Source organism: Salvelinus sp. IW2-2015, linkage group LG36 (assembly GCF_002910315.2).
Source record: "Salvelinus sp. IW2-2015 linkage group LG36, ASM291031v2, whole genome shotgun sequence".
Classification (NCBI taxonomy): Eukaryota; Metazoa; Chordata; class Actinopteri; order Salmoniformes; family Salmonidae; genus Salvelinus; species Salvelinus sp. IW2-2015.
Window position 1 is genome coordinate 14,843,017 of NC_036875.1, and position 24,771 is coordinate 14,867,787.

Consider the following 24,771-nt stretch of genomic DNA (forward strand, 5'->3'; position numbering starts at 1 on the left):
TCAGTGACTTCTCTACCAAAATCAAAGTGTGGATTCCATTCACTCCTTAGAGCAGTGTAATCTTAGTTAACCCAAAACTAAAATCTTAATTTGGCATCATTTGATCAGCTGCATGACTAGGTTCTGGGTCCATACGTGTTAGAAATTGGGAGTTCCGAATTGCAAAGTCTCYAGCCTTGCAAAAGGAACAATACACACAAATCCCCAAAATAAAAATKAAGAMATTTAGAAATATCAGAACAAGCAATGTCAGAATCTGGAATATAAATATACACTACCGTTCAAAAGTTTGGGGTCACTTAGAAATGTCCTTGTTTATGAAAGAAAAGCACATGTTTTGTACATTAAAATAACATCAAATTGATCAGAAATACAGTGTACACATTGTTAATGTTGTAAACGACTGGAAACATCGTGGCTGATTGTTTTAAAGGAATATCTACATCGGCGTACAGAGGCCCATTATCAGCAACCATCACTCCTGTGTTCCAATGGCACATTGTGTTAGCTAATCCAAGTTTAGCATTTTGAAAGTGTCACGCCCTGACCTGAGATATCTCTGTTTTCTTTATATTTTGGTTAGGTCAGGGTGTGACTAGGGTTGGTACGTTAGTTTTTTGTATGTCTAGGGTTTTTTGTATGTCTAGRGTTTTTGTAGGTCTAGGTGATTTGTATGTCTATGGTGGCCTGATATGGTCCCCAATCAGAGGAAGCTGTTTATCGTTGTCTCTGATTGGGGATCATATTTAGGTAGCCATTTTCCCTTTGGTTTTCGTGGGTTCTTGTTCTATGTTTAGTTGCCTGTCTGCACTATTCATATTAGCTTCACGGTTCGTTTTGTTATTTTGTTAGTTTGTTCAGTGTTCATTCTTTTAATAAATATAGAATGTACGCATACAACGCTGCACCTTGGTCCGATTCATACGACAAACGTGACAGAAGAACCCACCATAAAAGGACCAAGCAGCGTGTTCAGAAGGAGCAGACAGCATGCACATGGGACGAGATTTTGGATGGTAAAGGATCCTGGACGTGGGAGGAAATATTGTCAGGAGAGGATCGCCTACCATGGAAGCAGGTGGAGATAGCGCAGGAGGAAAGGCGACAATACGAGGGGACACGGTTAGCACGGAAGCCCGAGAGGCAGCCTCAATAAATAAAAAATTGGGGGGCACACGAGGAGATTGGCTRAGTCAGGTTGGAGACCTGAGCCAACTCCTCGTGCTWACCGTGGGGAGTGTGTAACTGGTCAGGCACCGTGTCATGCAGAGATGCGCACGGTGTCTCCAGTTCGCATTCATAGCCCGGTGCGCTCTATTCCAGCTCCTCGCATTTGCCGGGCTAGAATGGGTATCCAGCCAGGACGGATGATGCCGGCTCAGCKCTCCTGGTCTCCAGTACACCTCCTTGGACCAGGATATCCTGCGTCGGCTCTGCATACTGTGTYTCCGGTGCGTCTGCACAGCCCAGTGCGTCCTGTGCTAGCGCCCCGCACTTGCCGGGCTCAAGTGAGCATCCAGCCAGGACGCATTGTGCCAGCTCTACGCTCCAGATCCCCAGTGCGCCTCCACAGGCCAGTACGTCCTGTGCCTCCTCTCCGCACTCGCCCTGAGGTGTGTGTCCCCAGCCCGGTACCACCAGTTCCGGCACCACGCATCAGGCCTCTAGTGCGCTTCCACAGCCCAGTACGGCCTGTGCCTCTTCCCCGCACTCGCCCTGAGGTGTGTGTCCTCAGCCCGGTACCACCAGTTCCGGCACCACGCATCAGGCCTCCAGTGCGCCTCCACAGTCCAGTACATCCTGTACCTCTTCCCCGCACTCGCCCTGAGGTGTGTGTCCTCAGCCCGGTACCACCAGTTCCGGCACCACGCATCAGGCTTCCAGTGTGCTTCCACAGTCCAGAGCTTCCGGGCGACGTTTCCCAGTCCAGAGCTTCCGGCGACGTTTCACAGTCCAGAACCTCCAACGACGGTCCCCAGTCCGGGGTCTCCGGCGACGGTCCCCAGTCCGGGGTCTCCGGCGACGGTCCCCAGTCCGGGGTCTCCGGCGACGGTCCCCAGTCCGGGGTCTCCGGCGACGGTCCCCAGTCCGGGGTCTCCGGCCGACGGTCCCCCAGTCCGGGGTCTCCGGCGACGGTCCCCAGTCCGGGGTCTCCGGCGACGGTCCCCGTCCGGGGTCTCCGGCGACGGTCCCCAGTCCGGGGTCTCCGGCGCGGTCCCCAGTCCGGTCTCCGGCGACGGTCCCCAGTCCCGGGGTCTCCGGCGACGGTTCCCAGTCCGGGGTCTCCGGCGACGGTCCACAGTCCCGGGGCCTCCGGCGACGGTCCCCAGTCCGGGGCCTCCGGCGACGGTCCCCCAGTCCGGGCCTCCGGCGACGGTCCAGTCCGGGCCTCTGGCGATGATCCGCGGTCCAGATTCTCCGGCGATGATCCGCAGTCCGGTTCTACAAAGGCAGAGGGATCAGTGTAAAGAGGGGGGGGGGGGGGGGCTGCGTCCAGAACCGGAGCTGCCACCGAGGGTAGATGCTCACCCGGACCTCCCCTATAGGTTCAGGTTTGCATCCGGGAGTCCGCACCTTTGGGGGGGTTACTGTCACGCCCTGACCTGAGATATCTTTGTTTTCTTTATATTTTGGTTAGGTCAGGGTGTGACTAGGGTTGGTACGTTAGTTTTTGTATTGTCTAGGGTTTTTTGTATGTCTAGAGTTTCTGTAGGTCTAGGTGATTTGTATGTCTATGGTGGCCTGATATGGTTCCCAATCAGAGGCAGCTGTTTATCGTTGTCTCTGATTGGGGATCATATTTAGGTAGCCATTTTCCCTTTRGTGTTCGTGGGTTCTTGTTCTATGTTCAGTTTCCTGTCTGCACTATTCATATTAGCYTCACGGTTCGTTTTGTTGTTTTGTTAGTTTGTTCAGTGTTTATTCTTTTAATAAATATAGAATGTACGCATACAACGCTGCGCCTTGGTCCGATTCATACGACGAACGTGACAGAAAGSCTAATTGATCATTAGAAAACCCAGCATCCCGGAGTTGCCTTTTCACTGTTGATGTTGAGAGTGGTGTTTTGCGGGTACTATTTAATGAASCTGCCAGTTGAGAACTTGTGTGGCGTCTCTTTCTCAAACTAGACACTCTAATTGTCCTCTTGCTCAGTTGTAAACCAGGGCCTCCCACTCCTCTTTCTATTCTGGTTAGTGCCAGTTTGCGCTGTTCTGTGAAGGGAGTAGTACACAGCGTTGTATGAGATCTTCAGTTTCTTGGCAATTTCTCACATGGAATAGCCTTAATTTCTCAGAACAAGAATAGACTGACTAGTTTCAAAAGAAAGTTCTTTGTTTCTGGCCATTTTGAGCCTGTAATCGAACCCACAAATGCTGATGCTCCAGATACTCAACTAGTCTATAGAAGGCCAGTTGTATTGCTACTTTAATCAGCACAACAGTTTCCAGCTGTGCTAACAGAATTGCAAAAGGGTTTTCTAATGATCAATTAGCCTTTCAAAATGATAAACWTGGATTAGCTAACACAACGTGCCATTGGAACACAGGAGTGATGGTTGCTGATAATGGGCCTCTGTACGCCTATGTAGATATTCCATAAAAAATCTGTTGTTTCCATCTACAATAGWCATTTACAACATTAACAATGTCTACATTGTATTTATGATCAATTCGATGTTATTTTATAGACAAAAATGTTGCTTTTCTTTCAAAAACAAGGACATTTCTAAGTGACCCCAAACTTTTGAACGGTAGTGTATATACATGTATGTGTATAAAATGCTATTTATAGAAAATATGGATAGTATATGAATATCAAAGGTGTAGTTATACAGGATGAGTCTTGACTAGAATACTGTATATATACGTATGAATTCTAGTCTTGAAGTGATGGTTATTATATCAATATTTGCACATTTTCCAACACCATTTCTTGCATTATATATTTTTTTTACCCCAATTTTGTGATATCCAAATGGTAGTTACAGTCTTGTCTCATCACTGCAACTCCTGTACGGACTCGGGAGAGGTGAAGGTCGAGAGCCATGCGTCCTCCGAAACACAATCCTTCGAAACACAACCCTGCCAAGCCGCACTGCWTCTTGACACACTGCTTGCTTAAYCCGGAAGCCAGCCGCACCAAAGTGTCAGAGGAGACACCGTACAACTGGCGAYTGAAGCCCGCCCGKAGGAGTCACTACAGCCTAATGGGACAAGGTAATCCCGGCCGGCCAAACCCTCCCCTAACCCAGACGACGCTGGGCCAATTGTGCGCCGACTCATGGGTCTCCCGATCACAGCCGGCTGTGACACAGCCTGGGATCGAACCCGGGGCTGTAGTGATGCCTCAAGCACTGCGATGCAATGCCTTAGACCGCTRCGCCACTCGAGAGRCCTCGCTTAATACATTTTACCGACAGAAAAAAATCCCACCATGTAGAACAGACAAATTACCTGTCGCCATTTATAAAATTGTACTGAAACTYCCTTTTTACATTCCTGTGGATGAAAACATGGCTAATCTGAGCAACTGGGTGAAGACTAGGAGTCCCTCTACTATGAGTCACACTCACTGAAATACCACAACCTAACACAAATTCGGTGCYCTAGGATGCATAACGGCTTTCCCTAGCATTCTAGTACAACACAAACTTAGCACGTCATATCCTCCTTTCTATCTTCCCTGTAACAAAGCCAACAATTTATTATTCCTCCAGTAAATTGAAGTTCACCTAGGCTCAACTAGACTGTGAGGGTGTGATTGTCCCTCAACCTTGTCTTCAGCCTCAGCAGCATGATGTCCAATCTCTCCAGCCACTGTCTGTCATTAATACCATGGGGACAGCTTCTATTCACTGTCTGGTGCACAGGTGACATGTCTACAGTGTCTGAGAATTGACAGTCCACCAGTGTCCTACAGACAGAGAGAGAGAGATTATTATAAAACAAATCCAATTAAATTTGATTTTTCACATGCCTCATTAACAACAGCTGTAGACTAACAGTGAAATGCTTACTTATGGGTTCTTTTCCAACAATGCAGAGTTAAAGATAAAGGTCCTAAGCTTGGTGATGAGCTTGGAGGGGACTATGGTGTTGAATGTTGAGCTGTAGTCAATGAACAGCATTCTTACATAGGTATTCCTYTTGTCCAGGTAGGYGAGGGCAGTGTGGAGYGCAATAGAGATTGTGTCATCTGTGGATCTGTTGAGGCAGTATGCATATTGGAGTGGGTCCAATTGGACAATTTGTCTGTGTCTCTATTTATTTTGGGGCAAAAGTGGCCTATTACTGGTTAACGGAAACCCTGGTACATATGTATGGTCACTGTGGGGATGACATTGTCARCACACTTATTAATGAAGCTGGTGACTGATGTGGTAAACTCCTTTATGTTATCTGACGAATCCCGGAAAATATTTCAGTCTGTGCTAGCAAAACAGTCCTATAGCTTAGCATCCGCATCATGGGACCACTTCCGTATTGAGCGCGTCAGTGGTAATTCCTGTTTGAGTTTTTGCTTGTAAGCAGAATGAGTACAGTCTTAGTGCCAGCATCGGTTTGTGGTGGTAAATAGACAGCTGCGAAAATTATAGATAAAAACTCTACTGGTAAATAGTATGTTATGCATCTTAGCATACAGTACTCTAACACAGGTGAGCAAAAACTAGAGATTTCCTTAACATTAGAGCTCGGGCTTGACGATGAATAGAAGAACCAGGAAGATTTATATCTAGAGTTGAAGTCGGAAGTTTACATACACATTAGCCAAATACATTTAAGCTCAGTTTTTCACAATTCCTGACATTTAATCCTAGTAAAAATTCTCTGTCTTAGGTCAGTTTGGATCACCACTTTATTTTAAGAATGTGAAATGTCAGAATAATAGTGAGAATTATTTATTTCAGCTTTAATTTTTTTCATCACATTCCCAGTGGGTCAGAAGTTAACATACACTCAATTAGTATTTGGTAGCATTGCCTTTAAATTGTTTAACTTGGGTCAAATGTTTCAGGTAGCCTTCCACAAGCTTCCCACAATAAGTTGGGTGAATTTTGGCCCATTCCTCCTGACAGAGCTGGTGTAACTGAGTCAGGTTTGTAGGTCTCCTTGCTCTCACGCGCTTTTTCAGTTCTTCCCACAAATTTTCTACAGGATTGAGGTCAGGGCTTTGTGATGGCCACTCCAATACCTTGACTTTGTTGTCCTTAAGCCATTTTGCCACAACTTTGGAAGTATGCTTGGGGTCATTGTCCATTTGGAAGACCCATTTGCGACCAAGGTTTAACTTCCTGACTGATGTCTTGAGATGTTGCTTCAATATATCCACATAATTTTCCTCCCTCATGATGCCATCTATTTTGTGAAGTGCAAATTACCCCCACAACATGATGCTGCCACCCCCGTGCTTCACGGTTGGGATGGTGTTCTTCGGCTTGCAAGCTCCCCCTTTTTCCTCCAAACATAACGATGGTCAAACAGAACTTTTCGCACCAAAGTACGTTCATCTCTAGGAGACAGAACGCATCTCCTGCCTGAGCGGTATGACGGCTGTGTGGTCCCATGGTGTTTATATGTGTGTACTATTGTTTGTACAGATGAACGTGGTACATTCAGCCATTTGGAAATTGCTCCCAAGGATGAACCAGACTTGTGAAGGTCTACAAATCTTTTCTGAGGTCTTGGCTGATTTCTTTAGATTTTTCCATGATGTTAAGCAAAGAGGCACTGAGTTCGAAGGTAGGTCTTGAAATAAATCYACAAGTACACCTCCAATTGACTCAAATTATGTCAATTAGCCTATCAGAAGCTTCTAAAGCCATGACATCATTTTCTGGAATTTTTCAAGCTGTTTAAAGGCACAGTCAACTTAGTGTATGTAAACTTCTGACCCACTGGAATTGTGATACAGTGAATTATAAGTTAAATAATCTGTCTGTAAACAATTGTTGGAAAAATGACTTGTGTCATGCACAAATTAGATGTCCTAACCGACTTGCCAAAACTATAGTTTGTTAACAAGAAATTTGTGGAGTGGTGGAGTTTTAATGACTCCAACCTCAGTGTATGTAAACTTCCGACTTCAACTGTATGTCCGCATTCAATCACGACTCTGAGAAACAATGAATAGTATAGTTTTTTAGGTCCCGTTAATAGGATAGTCTCGAACGGAGCTAATCCAGTTTGTTCTTGCAGGTTCRCCAACAGACCAGAGGGCAATGGCGGTCTATTTGGTTGCTGATGTTGTTTCGTCAGGATGCCAGCTTGCCTGTCTCTCTTTCGCAGCCACTTTTTCTTTCGAGTCCAGGGGATTAGGGCCTGGTCCGGAGTAAGCAGAATGTCCAGAGCTGTCGACTTGTTAAAGTAGACATTTTCGTCCAAATCAAGGTCAGTGATCGCAGTTCTGATGTCCAGAAGATGTTTTCAGTCATAGGAAATTATTGCACTACGTACATTAATTAAAAGTTACCAGCTAGACCAGGATGAATACCAGTCATAGATATTAGCTAACTATCATCATAAGGGTTAGGCTTCAGGCTTAGGTTACATTAATTATTGCTTACTATTTTTAGGAATCATATCACATATAAACAGACACCTAATGAGATATCTAGCTATGTAGCTAGTTATCTAGCTAGCCAGCTAATAATTATATGGTTATCATACATTTTACTAGTAAAATAACAATCCTGCAGCAGCCGTCTCTTGGCTGTGGTAGACACAAACTGAATCAGACACTAGCCAGTTCATTTGAGCTCTTAGCTAATACCAATGAMAAATGCTCTTTAAGCATTTTATTTTGTACAGTTACTGTATAAAATACAATTTAAATCAAAAAGACAAGACAAGAGATGAGCTAAATCATGTAGGCTAGCTAGCTAGGTTGTCTCGTTTTTGGCTGACTGACTACTCGGCTTGTATCAGAAGTTCATTTCACAGACTAATTTCATCAATCGGAAAACATACYTGAAAATTTACAGATTATAATTACCCACATAAAAACAAATTGTAAACAGTTCCTTACCTTACTATTGTTATCCTGATCTCAATGACAAAGTTGTGAGAACTTTTAGGTCCAGTAGAGGTGAAGCGCCTCCCGGTGGCAGCATTCATTCACTTTCAGTCCCGCACTAAAACTCACAATTTGCTCAAGCCTGCCAATGGCACACTGGCGTCAGTCATTAATAGGGGCAATTCAAGAGCTCTACACATACCTCTAATAAACTTTTTTTTATATAAAAATCACCAAAATAGAGATGTTTCTATGTTAAATGCACATGTTTAGTATTAGTGGATGAAATACATTTCTTTGCTTAGCTTTACTTCCTAAAGTGTTTCCATTCCCCTTTAAGGGTTGCCCTATTTCCCGGGGCAAGTGAACTGAGCAGACGGCCAAGTTGAGCCGGCTCTAAAGTTGCTCCAAGTGTTGTTTTTTTAACTGAAAACAACAAAGTTGTAAGGAATTCCAATAGGTGTAGTCTAAAACGGCTCTTTCTGGTTCATTCCCATTGTTCAAGTGAAATACGGATATTATATGGCAGTTATGGAGTTGGGCAAGTTGAGCATTCTCTGTGGCTGTCCCATTATGCAGGGTATTTTTAAACTGAAATCAACCAAACTGAAAATAATTTGAGATGGGGTGTCTGAAAACAAGTTAATATTTTTACCTGCTACACTGGAAGTGTAAATTTTGGTCTGGGCGAGCTGAGCACGAGCCACTTTATCCTTTTACTCCAGACTGAGATACTCTATATAGCGGTAACTTTACAGGCCACGCTAGCTTTACCCTCATGTGGGTGCTAAAAAGCTAGCAGGCATGCTAAGTAGTGCTACGTATCAACAGCCAATGTAAACCAATCCAGTAGGGATTGGAGGCTACAGTATGTTTGTCAACCAATCTAGTAGGGGTTGGAAACTACAGTATGTTGAGCTTCGATTGGTTCGCACCACGATATCGCAGAAGATTTGCATTAAGTTAAGCTTTGCCCAACTTTAGTGCCGCCCTGTTCAGCTCCCTCGCCCATGCTCGCATCGCCCAACGGTCCCACCCACACTGCTCTCCCCTGCTTTCCTTCCATTGAAAATGAATAGGAAGCCATTGTTTCACCACGCACAGCCTTCTCTAGTGTATATGCCTGAGTTGCGTGTCGAAATCTTGAAAATAGAACCAGAGCGTAATTTCACACTCGAGCAGCAGAAGATTTTGTGGAAATGAATAGGAGCGTCTCACGCTTGGCAAAAGTAACATGTCCGATGTAGCAGACCATTTATTTCTGATAAGAGAAAATGTGAATGTGATCAAATTTGGTTTAAATTCAAACTCCGGTCGGCTAGGCTACCGATGCCTTTTTTAATCCAAAATTATTGACTGGAATTATTCAAATCAACAAATAGTGATGACATACTGTAGGCTAGACTGTGTTAATACACCTGTAGCTTTTTAATTACAGATGTATGTGCCTGCACAGGGATGCAACATAAGGTGGGAAAATAAAATGTGAAAATAGCTGTTTACACGCAGAAGGTGGTAAATGGTCGGTCTCTTAATTAAACAATGGGGAGGAAGTAAAAAAAATAGTTAGACTATAAATACATAGTGTTACCACTTTGTTTTCACTAGCCAGATGGGACAGGGCTATAGACATTAAAATAAGTAGATAGTGATAGCGCTGACATCATTCACGTATTCCTATGGAAAACTCCCGATGGCGCATGAAGCTGGAAGAATTTGAAGCTCGCCATATTGCTGAATGGGGCTGAATGGCAACAAGAATCATGGGGAAAGACACCGTAACTAGCAATGGATCATGGTCGATGTAGTCGTTTTTATGCTGCCTGAGAGAGTCAACTGGGAGCGTCCTCGCAGCCTGCTGGCCCGTGTTTGGTCCGTGTCAGCACGTGGTCCTGTGTGACGACAACTGTCAGAATGGATCACTATTTCATTAAATATCTCAATTTGTATAGTGAAATTCAAAAGAATTCACAGTGGGGATCGAACTTGATCATAATAAACCAATTTTAGAGCCAAAACGGCTGTTGAAATGTTTTTCTGCCGTTGGAATTTACATAGGCTTTCTAGGGTAGACCGGGGCTTTTGGCACCGCTAGGTTATTACACAATAGCTGACCAGCAGAGCTCATGACGTCGCGCACTGGTTTCTATAGACATGTGCTGTGCCCTACCTGCAATTTTCCTGAATCGGATTGGTCAAGACACACACTCCCACTCCCACTCACACACAAACACAGCACTCTGTTCAGAAGGCCATAGTGCGAGAGTTGATGAAGAGGCAAGGCAAGTCAGTCTAAAAAACTGTTGGTCTACTTTGTCTGTTTTCAACGCTTTTCGTCCCCCCAAAATATTAAAACAAATCAAAAGTGGTAGGGCACTGCCCCGTCACCCCCCAAATTGAAAAGTGCAGGGGCAAATGCCTGCTCGCCACACGTATTGTTGGTGGCCCTGCAGCACCAAGTCCATATCTAAGCACACAGAAGGCCACACACTCACGAGTACTGAGAAGCTTTCCTCCGCAGTAGGTAATCCACCACATCAGGATCCGTCTCCAGCAGACTCATTAGAACCTCATTCTGCAGGTCAGGAGGCACCTGGGAGGGCCAGAAATACAACATCTTTAACTGGACGTCTGAATTTAACTGAGTTGGTACATCCATCTCATTCTGTGTTAGCTTAAACTGGATATGTACAGTAACTCCCTCAAGAAATCATCAGCTGCTCAGATGTAGGCCAACTTTTGAGCCAGATATTGACACAATAATGTACAGTGCATTTGGAAAGTACTCAGACCCCTTGACTTTTTCCACAATTGTTACGTTTCAGCCTTATTCTAAAATGGATTWAAAAAAAAGATTCCTCATCAGTCTACACACAATACCCCATAATGACAAAGTGAAAACAGGTCTGTAGAAATGTTTGCAAATGTATAAAGAATAAAAAAACAGAAATACCTCATTTACATACGTATTCAGACCCTTTGCTATGAGACTCGAAACTGAGCTCAGATGCATCATGTTTCCATTGATCATCCTTGAGATGTTTCTACAACTTGATTGTAGAAAATTTCAATTGATTGGACATGATTTGGAAAGGCACACACCTGTCTATATAAGGTCCCATGGTTGACAGTGCATGTCAGAGCAAAAACCAAGTCATCAGATCGAAGGAATTGTCCGTAGAGCTCAGAGAAAGGATTGTGTCGAGACACAGATCTAGGGAAAGGTACCAAAATATTTCTGCATCATTGAAGGTCCCCAAAAACACAGTAGCCTCCATCATTCTTAAATGGAAGAAGTTTGGAAGCACCAAGACTCTTCATAGAGCTGGCCACCCGGCCAAACTGAGCAATCGGGGGAGACATGCCTTGGTCATGGAGGTGACCAAGAACCCGATGGTCACTGACAGAGCTCTAGAGTTCCTCTGTGGAGATGGGAGAACCTTCCAGAAGGACAACCATCAGGCCGTTATGGTAGAGTGGCCAGACGGAAGCCACTCCTCAGTAAAAGGCATGAAATCCCACTTGGAATTTGCCAAACGGCATCTAAAGACTCTCAGACCACGAGAAACAAGATTCTCTGGTCTGATGAAACCAAGATTGAACACTTTGGCCTGAATGCCAAGCGTCACGTCTAGAGGAAACCTGGCACCATCCCTACGGTGAAGCATGGTGGTGGCAGCATCCTAGATGAAAATCTACTCTAGGGCGCTCAGGACCTCAGACTGGGGTGAAGGTGCACCTTCCAACAGGACGTCTTTAAGCATACAGGCAAGACAATGCAGGAGTGGCTTCGGGACAAGTCTCTGAATGTCTTTGAGTGGCCCAATCAGTGCCCGGACTTGAACCCGATCAAACATATCTGGAGAGACTTGAAAATGGCTACGCAGCGACGCTCCCCATCCAACGTGACAGAGCTTGAGAGGATCTGCAGAGGAGAATGGGAGAAACTCCCCAAATACAGGTGTGCCAAGCTTGTAGCGTCATACCCAAGAAGACTCAAGGCTGTAATCGCTGTCAAAGGTGCTACAACAAAGTACTGACTAAAGGGTCTGAATACTTAAGTAAATGTGATATTTCAGTTTTGTATTTTGTATTAATTAGCAAATATTTCTAAAAACCTGTTTTTGCTTTGTCATTATGGGGTATTGTGTGTAGATTGACGAGGGGGGATTTTTTTTWAATCCATTTTAGAATAAGGCTGCAACGTAACAAAATGTGGATAAGTCAAGGGATATGAAATCTTTCCGAATGCACGGTAAATATGTACTCAAGAATGTCTCCTACGGACGATGTGTCAAGAGATTGATAATATCGCTCAAGATTTACAGCGGTTCATGTACAGTTTAAAGCTACTGTACCATATGTTAACGCATGCTCATTTTATATTATAGCTTAGATTAAACAATGGCCAAGGGAATGTTGTATCAGGGCTAACATGGTTTTGTGTTGGAAGGTCCTACAGACTAAGGTTAAGAAAAATAGAGCTAGGTTAAACTTATAAATGCATCATGAGCTAAATACAACTGTTGTACCCTATCAGAAACTAAAATATAAACTTATTTTACTCCAATGTTTTTAAACATTGTAAATTTAAACAAATACTATTTATTGCCTCAAAATATACAAAAACTATCATTTGTATATCTTGGATGGTCAATCCTTGCTCTGTTTATGAATTTAAGAGTGTTTACATTTCTCCAGGTCCATCCCTCAGATTTTGCGGATTGCCTCTTTAAGAAAAATAGAGCTTGGTCCGAAAAGAGACTGTAATAATATTACTTAAGAGTCTATACCTGTCTATCTAAGTAACATAATAAATAAATCCCCATCAAAATCTGTCAGTTTAAACTAGAGATATCAGCTTTTTGCATGGGCTGCGTCTCAATCCACCRCATCCACCCATGTCGTCCTTCTGTATCTGCGGTGGAAGCTGGCTAAGCTACAATGGTGTTTGTCAGACCATGAGACATCCCTGAAATTGGTCTTCTCACGAAAATGTCTATAGCGTCCGAACGGTTTGGCCTACAAACTAATATGACCACTCAATGGAATGATGAGACTCTCACGAACATGATGGTGTTTTGCTCTATGACCCCCACAAGTGTGATGGGACCCGTCTGAAGGTAACCTATACAAATGAATGGATTTATGGAGGTAGTTTTGAGAAACAAATAAAAACATTTCCTGAGCTTTCTTATATCTTCTAGATAGGACAGACACGTAAAAACTTTATGATTTCTTTTTTGACATTTAGGCATGTGTTATTCAATGCGTTTCTATGAGTAGGAAAGGCTAAATTCAATATTTTATCAAATAATGTTTTAATTAAAAAAATAATCCATGTTCCAAAAAGTGTTTGTTTATCCTTTTCTTAGACATTACAAGGACACGTACAGGAGTGAAAAACAATGGCACGAGTTCATTAGCCTCTCTGTACTGGGGCTTGGTTTAACGAGGCTTAAGTCTTCTCGAAAATGTATAAATGTCATGTTTACATTTCATTAGATGGAGCCACTCTATTAAGCTTGAGAATTCCCCTAAACACAATTCTTCCTGGAATGGGGAGCAGTGACTAAGAGAGTTAAATTGTTTGTCAGCTGTGCCAATTTTTTACTCTGTCCTCTATCTACTGTGATAAAAGCTTATATATCCGTCCATTGGCGCCATGTTCTAGTGTTTTCCATAAGTGATAGCTTACCATGAAGAGGGTCTCGTATGTGTTGATCATCCTCTGTACCACGCCTATGATGGCTGTACTCTCCTCGGCACGGGCAAAACTCTGCACAGCAAACTCCTTGTCCAAGCTCTTTTGCATGTGTAGAAGGTTCGGCCCAAAGACGGTGGCCAGGTTGAGCGATGTCATCTTGTTCCCTGTGATCTAAAGTGGACAATGCTGGATTTGACACTAAAACACTAAAAAGATGAGCATGGACACGCACGCACGCACACACGCACACACACACGCACACACACCTTTCTGGGAAGCTCTCCTAACTGTGCTGGCATACCTAAGCTCCTTCTGCTCGGGAGGATTAAAGCTGTTATGCATCGTCACGAAATACCCAGTGATAACAGGATGAAGAAGTTTTAATTTATTTTATTCTGGCGGTCTGACCAGCAGCCACTCAGCCTCAAAACTCACAGGCCTTGGTGCGTGATTGCAAGGAATTTTCCTCTGACCTTTTGCGATTACAGGAAACATTTCAGGATTATACTGAAAGTTACATTGATGGACGTAAATTTGAAAGATTATTTAAGGTGACGATGAATAAAAAAACTCAGATGACTTTTAAGTCTTCTTTAAGTTGAATGAAGAATAACCACAGTTTTATAAGTGATGATTGTGGTAGCAAAGGAACACAATTCATGCACATGGCTGACTTGAAGGCTTCTCCTGTCTCACCCAAATGTGTACACATAATCACAAACGGAGAGGAGTGTGGGAATGAATTTGCACTTAACCTGCCCTGTCAACATGAATAAAGCCATGTCTGTCAATCAGAATCAGAATGTCAATGGATCCTCAACATTTACTCCACTCTGCTCTAGTTTCGGATGGCAGAAGTACTACTACTGCATGTTAATTAACCATGTATTCCGTGCTGTAATGTAAAATGCTGCCAGTATTTCAAAAGATGACTATGAGGGCCTCCCGGGTGGCGCAGTGGTCTAGGGCACTGCATCGCAGCGCTAGCTGCGCCACCAGAGACTCTGGGTTCGCGCCCAGGCTCTGTCGCAGCCGGCCGCGACCGGGAGGTCCGTGGGGCGACGCACAATTGGCCTAGCGTCCTCCGGGTTAGGGAGGGTTTGGCCGGTAGGGATATCCTTGTCTCATCGCGCACCAGCGACTCCTGTAGCGGGCCGGGCGCAGTGCGCGCTAACCAAGGGAGCCAGGTGCACGGTGTTTCCTCCGACACATTGGTGCGGCTGGCTTCCGGGTTGGAGGCGCGCTGTGTTAAGAAGCAGTGCGGCTTGGTTGGGTTGTGTTTGGGAGGACGCATGGCTTTCGACCTTCGTCTCTCCCGAGCCCGTACGGGAGTTGTAGCGATGAGACAAGATAGTAATTACTAGCAATTGGATACCACGAAAATTGGGGAGAAAAAGGGGGGTAAAAAAAAWWAAAAAAWWAAAAAAATAAAAAGATGACTATGACCTTGTCATGGATATCAAATACCCAACATTGGATGTACTACTACAACATTCATCCATGAAAGTTTATTCCAGACGAAGGCAGAAAAGTACGGTAAATTTGAGCCATTTTATTAGACTACTGATATCCCAACCAGCGTTCCTGCCCTGTTCTGTCCTGCCCTGTCCTGCTCTGTCATATCCTGCTCGTACCTGCCCTTACCTCCAGTCCGTCCCTGTCCTGGCTGTCCTTGGCATGGGCGGCCACCGTGGCCAGGAACTCCAGGAGGCGTTGCAGGGTGTCACTGTTGCAGGGTGGGAGCAGGTACATCAGCAGCTGCATGGTGATCTCCTGGTCTGAATGGTCCAGTACTGCAGAGGAGGACACGATAAACCTCATCACAACTCACTCTCATTCTTACAGCTACAGAACAATTTAACGATAGAGATGTGTAGGAATTAGCTGAGCAAATTCTGAGCTTTTAACAAACTTAAGTATTGTAGGAGTTACTGTACACCCTTCCCACATGGAGTTGATGAATGCTATGAGAAGTGTTGTGCTGAGAGTGTGGCAAAGCATTTGAGTTATACACTGTAGTGGATGTAGTGTACATGAATGTGGGATATGGGGCCAGCGTGGGCTGTTCAAGTTTTAACCTATTTAATCCCATCAGTCACAAYAGTGACCATAAAAAATATTTTCAGTTATAAGGCTCTAAAAATGTTACTGAATGATGTATCAATGCATTTATAGCAAATATTGACATGATAAAGGGTCTCAATGAAATATGTGCAGTGTCACATGTTTAGTGTAAATTGTCACATGACCAAGGCTGTTTACTTCCTGGTTGCACCATGAGAAGAGGATGGCTGCATCAAAGCTCCCAAACAAAAGGTTAGTAAAGTATGTTAACATAAAGATAGGACAAAGATTTTTGGTACACATCTTTAAGGTGTCTAGTATTGATATATGCATTTACAATTACTCAACTTTGTTCAGTGTGGTCATAGAATGTGTAAACACGTTGACGGCAACAATAGTGACCATCGGAATAACACAGTGCATCTAGGTATACACATACTTATACACATACATAGTTCTTGTTCTACCTAACTTCCTACTCTGTTCTTTCTTTTAGTTTCACGTTGAGTCAAGTTCTGGATATGTTGGATCTAGGTGACCGCCCAGACATGGCATGCAACATTGCAGTTATCCCTCAAAATGAGGAAGATGCTGTCCTCAGTGATTGTGAAAGCGATGGGTCAGATATGGACTATGAGGGGGAGACAGGCCATTTGCCAGCCAGGCTGTTGAATGCATATGCTTAACCTATGAAAACAGATTATGACAGGAACAATGTTATCAGTGATGATGATCTACCCCCCCCCCMCACACACACCCCTCCACTATTGATAATGAAGAGCCAGGGGCCTCTATCCACAGAGGGTCCAGACAGAAGAGCCAAGGGACTCTACAAGCCACAGGGGCAGGCCAGAAGAGCCAAGGGAAAGCTGCAGGTGGTCAACAATAAAGATGGAGTGTTCAAACAATCGAAGAGGCCTGCCTCCGCTGTGATTCCAAAACACATAGTATTCAGCCCAAATGCTGCAGAATGTGTAAAACAAAGCTGTCCCAACCCAATGGATGTTTTCCTACTAATGTATCCACCCACCCTAAGAGAGATCACCATTGAAATGTCCAACCTCTACTCCACCCAGACCAAGGACAAGCAACTGTATCTGAGTATGGATGAGCTCCTTACATTCTATGGGATCCTTGTCACATCTGGGTACAGCTCTGTTCCTAGAAGACACATGTACTGGTCACTTGACAGTGATGTACACAATGAAAGCATTGCAGAAGCAATGCGGAGAAATCGCTTTGATGAAATAATGGCCTCAGTTCATGTGGTTGACAACACAAAGATCACTGACGACACATTTTTTAAGGTTAGGCCCATCTTCTCTGAGCTCAATCAGTCACACAAAGTCATGCCATTTCAGGAATGGCTGTCAGTGGATGAGAGCATGATCCGATACTATTGCTGGCATGGATGTAAGCAATTCATAAGTGGGCCGGGATATATAAGAATGTTGATGACTGCATAGGAGAAATATGTTAATTCAGAATACATCACATTATCTCACCTACTTTTCCATGAAAATTTCAAAAAAATAATGATCATTAGTAACCCTTATTTCAAAGGGTTACTAATGATTTTGATATTTTCTTGTCTGGGAAAATGTGGGATTAAATGGGTTAATGTCATGTGCACAAGCACAGTGAAATGCTTTTCTTGCAAGCTCCAAACCCAACAATGCAGTAATCAATATCAATGTAGCACTAAAAATAACATAAGGTAGAACAAAAACACACAATAAATAAAATAAGAAATAGAAAGAACACAAGAAAATAAGAAGCTATATACAGGGTCAGTTCCAATACCACATTTACAATATGCAGGGACACTGGAGTGATAGAGGGAAATGTATATATAGGGGTAAGGTGATTAGGCATCAGGATATGATAAACTGAGTGGCAGCAGTGTAAATTTTGTGTGTGTGTGTGTGTGTGTGCGTGTAGAGTCAGTATAAATGTGTGTGCATGTTATGTGTGTGTTAGAGTGTCAGTGTGCTTGAGTGTGCATAGAGACAGGGCAAAAATATAAATAAAATACAAGGTTCGCACATGGTGTTGACGAAGGCTATGTGAAGTGTGGCGGTGAGATTGTGTGTTATTGCGGTATGAGGTTTGTAGTGTGGGTTTAGCAACATGTGAGTATGTGATGTGTAGCCAGGCAAGGTTGTGTGTGTGTTCCTCACACATGGTGTTGATGAAGGCGGTGTAGAGCTCCCTGGTCAGTAGGGGATCAGACATGTCCCTCAGGAACTCCTTGAGCAGCGCGGCCACATCATGGACACTGTGCTCCCCATCCAGTTGGATCTCCACACCCTGGTCACATTCCTCTCTCAGCTGAAGACAACAACACGACGCAACACAACGTCCACCACAGTTTAACACTAGAAACATACTACGAATATCATAGTGTGTTTAATGCACACTCATCTACTTGTCAATCAGCATTTTCCAGTGAAACCTTACCTGCCGTACCCTCTTCTTTGAGCTCCCTACACGGAAAATGCCAATAGTCTGTAGACCTAAATTAAATGGCGAAATAGAGGACAAATTTGCTGTAACAACAGGGAAAGGGTGTAGATAAATCCAGTCACGATTAAATCCTCTGCAAATCATATCGTCTTCAGTGAATGATTTACATGAACGTCTGAGTTGCCTGACTTATCTCAACTCTGAATTGTGGCACAATATGCGTAAGAACGACTGCAGTATATGTACCATGTTTCTCCAGGTGCAGGCAGCAGCTCTCCACTACCCTGGGCACCTGTCGAAAGATGTGGTTGAGGCTGAGATTCTTGTCCCTCTGCTTCTTCTTGTTGCTGGATGTCTCGGCTGGCAGGGACAGCTGCAGGGCCTCCAGCAGACGAGACTGGTTGTCATCCAGGTCAGTGATGCAATCCACAGACATTCCTCCCTTGCCAGATACACACAGACACAGGGTTGAGTGAGTCAGGGGTTGGAACCGGTTCAGGGAAAAGAGACGAAAACTGTAAAATAACAAACATTTTCGACGAACAGAACCACAATAGAGAACGAAAGGGATCTATACTGTTCCGGAACCGAACCATTATTTTAAAAGCATAGGAACTGGTTAATAACGTTCTTTAACGTTCTGGGCATTGTTTTCCAGTCCCACAAAAAATGCTACAAAGCGCCTATGTAAAGCCCTCACTGTCACTCAGAAACTTATTCTAGTGTCTGCCTGCCTGCCAGCTGAAAATCTTTGCCACTTGCCAGTATCTGTCATTTTGTCTTTGATTGACATGCTTCAGCTATATTTCAGGATGACATTTTAAATGCTTCAGCTATATTTCAGGATGACATTTAGAACTTAAAAAATGTCATCCTGAAAATATAACTGAAGCATGTCAATCAAAGACAAAATGACAGATGCTGTGTGTTGGCTATCTGCCCCTCCCCCTCCCTCTGAAGCATGCATAGTCTTCTGAAGTTACAGGCCTGATTCAGAAATTAGGGAGAGAGATTTTATATTAGAGAACAATTATGAACTTTCTCAATGCTAGTTAAGGATACTATAATTATCACGTTTCACATTGAATGTATTAACTACAAAAGGTAAGATGTGATTTAATTTTAATTTTGGTGCTGCTCTGCACACACAAGCTTGTCAGCTAGCTTTGGTCTAGCTCTCAAACTCTAGGCGGCATTATGTGTAATATAATGGAACGGAGAGTCATGATCAAGGGCTAGCTCTGGTCCAACGTTAGTTAGGCCATCTCTCTGAAGTTCAACAACATTCAAAGTTCCTTCAGAAAAGCTGCTCCTTCGTAGGCATAATTCTGTGGGCCTAAAAGATTTTAACCAGTTCAGAACTTTATTTTGCTGGCCAGAACAGTGGAATGGAACAAATTCTTTTTTTTCAAATATCTCTTATATTCTGTATTAGGTGTATTATATACAAATATACACTCAGTGTACAAAACATTAGGACTACCTGCTCTTTCCATGACATAGACTGACCAGGTAAATCCAGGTTAAAGCTATGATCCCTTATTGGTCACCTGTTAAATCCACTTCAATCCGTGTAGATGAAGGGGAGGAGACAGGATAAAGAAGGATTTTTAAGCCTTGAGACATGGATTGTGTATGTGTGCCATTCAGAGGGTGAATGCAAGACAAAATATGTATGTTCCTTTGAACGGGGTATGGTAGTAGGTGCCAGGCGCACTGGTTTCAGTGTGTCAAGAACTATAACGCTGCTGGGCTTTTCACTCTCAACAGTTTCCCTTGTGTATAAAGAATGGTCCACCACCCAAATACATCCAGCCAACTTGACAACTGTGGGAAGCATTGGAGCCAACATGGGCCAGCATCCCTGTAGAACGCAATTAATTGAGGTTGTTCTGAGGGCAAAAGTTGGTTCAACTCAACATTAGGAAGGTGTTCCTAATGTTTTGTAAATAAAACATCAAACATTTCATTAAATACATGCATATCAAATATTGTTGAAACTATTTTTTTACATGAAATAAAAAGTTTTTATAAGTTGTGGTTATTATATTTCATTAATCACATAAATTTAATTCAATATGGGGAAAACACCAAATTTCCCAGAATGTATTAGTTTAACCCTGAAGTTGACCCTGAAGCCTTCAAAAAGAAGCYAAACAAATTAAATGGTCGGTGGAAATATAATAGGCTATTCTAAGCACTAAGATTAAGAGTATATGAACATTGTTTTCAGAGAAAAGTTCTATATTCTTTGGTATCTGAAAGTGTGACCTGTCATGTTCAAGGAAACTCTCATGTTCTATGACTGAGTGGAATTTCTTTGAATTGCACTGCATTAAATTGTACTTCCTGTCAATCAAACAAAAATTCAGATTCTACATCATGTCGGGTGTGGCCAAATCAATTCGAATTTCAACTAATGGGTTGAATGAGACTGAATTCCAAAATTCTGAATTGAGCCCAACCCTGCTAGCCAGCTATCTAAACTTGTACTAATCCTGGCCGAATTACTAACCAGGGACGCAGCCCCCTGACCTCCAGGGGGCTTACATAAATGTTGTTTGTCACTCACTCACTCACTCTCACTCATATATTGTATTATGGTATAAGTCATGGAAAATGTGTACAATTTCAGGAAATTAGCTGTAAAACTGCACATTCTCCGCCCTATGGCAAAATCAGTAGAATTGCAGAACATGTGCTTTAAACTGCAACATTTTCTCTATGCCCCATTGCAAAATGTGTAGAAATGCAGAAAATGTACTTTAAAAACAAACACATTTTTCTGTTGCCATCAACAGTGGCCCACTAAAATGTTTTGCCAGCAAGGTAGGTGGGCCCCTCAACCAAATCTTGCTTCGGGCCCCCAAAAGGCTAGGGCAGAACCTGCATATCTGGGTGTGTAACAGAATACATTCAGGCTCCTGATGTGTGTTTGTGAGAACAGCCCAAACATGTAAAACCTACCCTCCTGCATGTGCGTGGTGGTGCCTCGGGCGTGTTGGGCAAAGGGGACTCATTGGGCGTTTCGGAGTTGGAGCTGAGGGAGGAGTTGCTGCTGGACAGCTCCTTGTCCTTAGTGCTTCTCCGGGACGTGAGGTGCAAAAGAGAGGACACCAGGTCAATGGCGTCACGGTGCTCCTCTCGCTGGGTCTGGAGCTCCTGACGCTGCTTCTGGGCACGGTCGTTAGAGATCACCTGCGACAGCGTTATACCGAATGCCTGGGGCATAGACTCTGTGRTGCAGGGGAGGGACAGAAAAACAAAAGTTAATCTTCATCATTAGCTTCAATTCAATCATAAATCCATACACTTGCTTCACAGTATTTTATTTTATTTAACCCTTACTTTACCAGGTAAGTTGACTGAGAACATATTGTCATTTACAGCAACGACCTGGGGAATAGTTACAGGGGAGAAGAGGGGGGATGAATGAGCCATTTGGAAGGGGAAAACAAAGCAACATCTACCTTATGGGGATTATGAAGTAACATCTACTGTAACTGTACTTGTCAAAAAGCCTGCATGACTATAAACCATGCCTGCTTTTCTGCCTTCTTTAAATGTCCCATAGGAACTCTAATTGAAGAAAGAAAAAATGACACTATAGGTTCTTGGGGAAATGTAGTGTTTAATCTAAACAATATCCCCACCATGTATCCACTATCCTGTCAGGGGACACATAGATAGGGATTCTTCTCTTTAAACGGAGAGAAAAGGAAAAGAGAGTGAGAGTTGGATAGGGTTGGCCATGCCCGAGGATAGGCTGTGATGACTGAGCCACCTCTCAAGATTGTTTTTGTTATTTCCTTGACCGCCCAGCCGACAGAGAGAACTCACATTCCTGTGAATTAACATTGTTGCAGGGGGCAGGGCAGCAGTCGGCAGTGCAATTATTGAAGAAGCCCCTTCTACTGTATATTTTCCCTGAGAGCTCGGCAGGTAGAAACAGCTGAGAATGCCTGCTCCAGTGAACTCCAGTGAAATGGATCAGAGAGTGAGTTTTCCACTGTCAACGGCTGGCCAGGCCAAAGTGTGAGAAAACAGAGCCCAGCTGGACAACAACAACCCACTGGGAACAGAAGTCAGTTGAATGTCTAGTTTTGATTCACATTTGTGAATTCACATAATGTGAACATGACATTTACATAATGTGAATTCAATGTGAAATCAACAAAAAATGTCACTGTCATTGGATTTAGGTTAAGAGTTGGGTGAAAAAGAGATACAATTCCTTTACGTGGATGACTTTTTGCAAATCCAATCAGTTTTCCATATTGAAATTACGTGGAAACAATGTTGATTCAACCAGTGTTTTTTACCAGTGGGAAAGGTATACAGGACTCAGTGACTATCCCACGGCCTTGAACTAAAAGGAGCCATGTTAATCTTCACTGGGTCGGAAAGTACCTTTTTCCTTACTCTTCTCTTTGGCCAATGAATCCAACTTCCTCCTGAGTGACTTCTTATGCTTTTGACCATCTAAGAAAAGAAAGAACACAGATGTTAYGCAAGACTTCCTGACATTCTACCAGATATTACCATACTTGTAACATGTCACTTCATGACTCAAAATTACATTTCCATATACCAATGTATCTCATCACAATCTGAAAGAGGCTTCAAAATCCCCATAAACAGACAACCCTAGCATAAATCATGTCATATTTAAAATGTGGTATGTGAATCCTAATTAATAGTCTTCTTTCAATAGCACTATGGAGGTCATACGTGACTTTCCACACAAAAACATGCCTGCCTTTACTGTCTTACCTAACTCTATCCATATGTAGACAGGGTGATTTTAAAGTCTGCTACTTTTCAAATGACATTTAATGTGTTTTTCCAACAGTTTATATTTCTTGCTAGGGTTGCAAAGCAACTGGTAATTTGCCAAAGTTACCAGAATCTTCAGTAATTCTGGTAATTAACAGAAAATCTATCGTATCTTTGGTAATTTATTTAAAAATGTAAAAATATGGTGTTCATTTGTTATATCTGTGTCCATATTGTCCATGTGTTTCTAGTAGATAGATCATAGGTTCAAGAGAAAATAGCCAAATGAATGTAAAAATAATCTTATCAACTATGGTATTATTTTCAATTAACTCTTMCAACTATTGTATTTTTTTCACAACTGCCATCAGTTTGACACCAAAACATTGACCACAAATACATACTGACATAGTAAAATAGATTTAAATTTGTAAAAACAAAGAAGGAAAAAAAAGTTTCTTTCATGCTGAAACTTTTATTAAACACCAATGGTTTACATTTTTCATTCAATTTTTTATTTCATAATCATGTGATAAACCACATGTGATAAGGCCACACAGAGGATTATTACAGACCCCTGGGATCATCTCAACTATTCAAATGAGCCACTAGATATATTACATACAGTGTTAGGATCTTCATTTGAGCCAGTTTGCTACAGAAGGAAAATAATCCTGCAGCAACACCTCACGGCACAACGCCTCTCCCCCATGTGACCTACTTGTTGTGTGTATGTACGGACATGTATATGTAACTGATGCACACACACACTACATGTTAATATTAAAAAATCAATGTAAATTATTTTGTCTGTTATGTCTTTTACGTTATGTGTCAGACCCCAGTAAGACTAGCCGTCACCATTGGCGTCAGCTAATGGGGAGCCTAATAAATCAAATCAAATTATAAGTAATGGACATTTTTTGTAGGGTTGATATATTTTTCTTTAGGGACAATCAAGTCTGGCATTTTATAGTGGAAATGACAAACTTTAGAAGCCTTTTTAACCCTTGGCCTACAATTTCCGTAACCCCGTGGAAATCTAATTAACATAATACACAAATCTCCATAAAATTCTGTCTGCTTAAACTAGAGATATCTGGTTCTTTGCATAGTTCATAGTTTGTCTCAATCCACCACATCCGCTGACACCGCCCTGCCGCCTCTGCAGTGAAAGGTGACAGAGCTAGAGCGGTGTTTGTCAGACCAKGAGACATCCTGAAAATCGGTCTTCTCACAAAAACATGTGTAGCGTCCGAACGGTTTGGCCTAMACACTAATATGACCCCTCTGTGGAAAGCTGAGACTCTCACGAACACCAGTTTAAACGTTGAATACACTACAGGTTTGCATTTCCTGCTCAGCAATAAAAGAGTGATCAAATTGAGATCGTATATCTGTAAAATCCTTGAAAGATACCAAAATTGTAGTAGATTACTGGTAAACTTTGAAAGTTTCCAGTAATCTACCCTCCCTTTGCAACCCTATCTGTGAGAGGGCCCGGCTGACAAGAAACAGACCAGGAGTTGAACACATGCAACCTCACACCACGGCAAGACTGTTGAAAAATATATACTTCTAGCTACATACAGTACTTTCAAATTACTTTCTAATATACAAAAATAAATTGAATACACAGAATAAATTGGGTAAAAAATGGTTTTACAAATTGCTGTCTTATACCAACACTAAACATGCAGGATTAACTATACATTACATTCTGTTTTGGTGTTAGTGTCTGT

General features: G+C 42.8%; 1 pseudogene; it reads right to left on the minus strand.

Annotated features, from left to right (window-relative positions):
* The window catches only part of LOC111959353 (rho GTPase-activating protein 6-like), a 70,018-nt pseudogene that overhangs the window by 3,762 nt on the left and 41,485 nt on the right, over positions 1–24,771 (minus strand).